At 53.5% G+C, this 1,280-nt stretch overlaps 1 long non-coding RNA gene across 1 annotated transcript; it reads left to right on the forward strand.

Moving 5' to 3' along the window:
- The first annotated feature begins 475 nt into the window (after nucleotides 1–475).
- LOC115280787 lies at nucleotides 476–950 on the forward strand. Its single transcript, XR_003903939.1, has 2 exons — nucleotides 476–581; nucleotides 789–950. It is a non-coding gene; the product is annotated as an uncharacterized LOC115280787 (long non-coding RNA).
- The last annotated feature ends 330 nt before the right edge of the window (nucleotides 951–1,280 follow it).

The raw sequence follows: 1,280 nt of genomic DNA on the forward strand, positions 1-1,280 counted from the left end.
GGGCTGCCGGGCCGCGCCCCGGGGGCCCCGGCCGTGGGCCCCGAAGGAGAAGGGGCAGGGCTCGGAGGCGATGATGCCAAAGCGCCTAGCCGGCCCGGGCCTCTCACCTGCCGGCAGGCCTCCGGGGTGCCGGGCGAGACTCGGGACTTCCGGAGCCCCGCGCCGCGGACCTGAGGTCGGCCCGGGCCGCCGAGCCCCAAGGTCTCCCCCAGGCCGGGGTCTCCCAAAGGAGCGCCGAGGGCCCGGAGGAGCCCCCCGTGCTCCTGGCGATAACACTGGCGTCCATTCATTTATTTATTCACTGTTCTTCCCACAAACGTTGCCGGAGCGCCCGCCCTGGGCCACGCCTATTGCCAGACGGTGGAGAAGACTCAAACGCACACGTAAAGCGCTTGGCATTGGGGCCTGGCGAGCGGGAAGCGCTCCGTCAGCGTCGCCTCTCACCACACTCACGTCGCCTCTCACCACACTCACGTCGCCTCTCACCACACTCACGCCCGTGTGCAGACAAATCCACTTTCGGCTCACTGATGGCAGACACGGCCACGCACTTAACCGTCTGTCTTGGGCCCCCTTTCTAAGTGAGTTCAGACATGATACTCCTCTTTCTTAATCAAGTTTTTCGTTTTCCTCCCCTGTCAATGAGACTAATATAATTTCTGAACCCGGAGGATTTCTGCGAAGATCCTGTTAGATGAGTGTGAACAAATTGGCCTACTCTAAAAAACAGAAAACAGTAGCTACTGTGATTATTACTCACAACCCTTATCATTGGTCTCACTCCACAGACGTACACAGAGAGCTGACTATTGCAAGACCCCGTGCAGTGCAGCAGAGATCAACAGTAAGACCCTCTAAGACCGAGGGCCTCATCTTTTCAAAGATGGGATGCCATGAAAAATATGAGAGAGGGAGGAAATTGTTCTAAAATAAAAGAGCTAAAAATATAACCAAATGCAGTGGGTGAATCTTTGACGGTGTGTTGGGTGAATATCGTTTGACAATCCGAGTAATTTGAGTCTGGTTTGGAGACAGACGGGTTCAGTGAATTATTGGGAATTGTAATGGCTTACTAAGGATACTGTGCTCATGGGAGAGAATGTTCTTGTTGTTAGAGTATGCACCTGAAGAATTTAGGGGTCAATGTCGGAATGCCTGCGAGGTTTTCTTTTAATGGTTCAACAAAAGACGGACAACTATGCGTGGAAGGGAAATGAGCCAAAATGCTAACAGTCGGATCACAGCAGCACTATCAACTGTTCTGTGTGGTTGAAAAATTA

Source organism: Suricata suricatta, chromosome 16, assembly GCF_006229205.1.
Source record: "Suricata suricatta isolate VVHF042 chromosome 16, meerkat_22Aug2017_6uvM2_HiC, whole genome shotgun sequence".
NCBI classification, from domain to species: Eukaryota; Metazoa; Chordata; class Mammalia; order Carnivora; family Herpestidae; genus Suricata; species Suricata suricatta.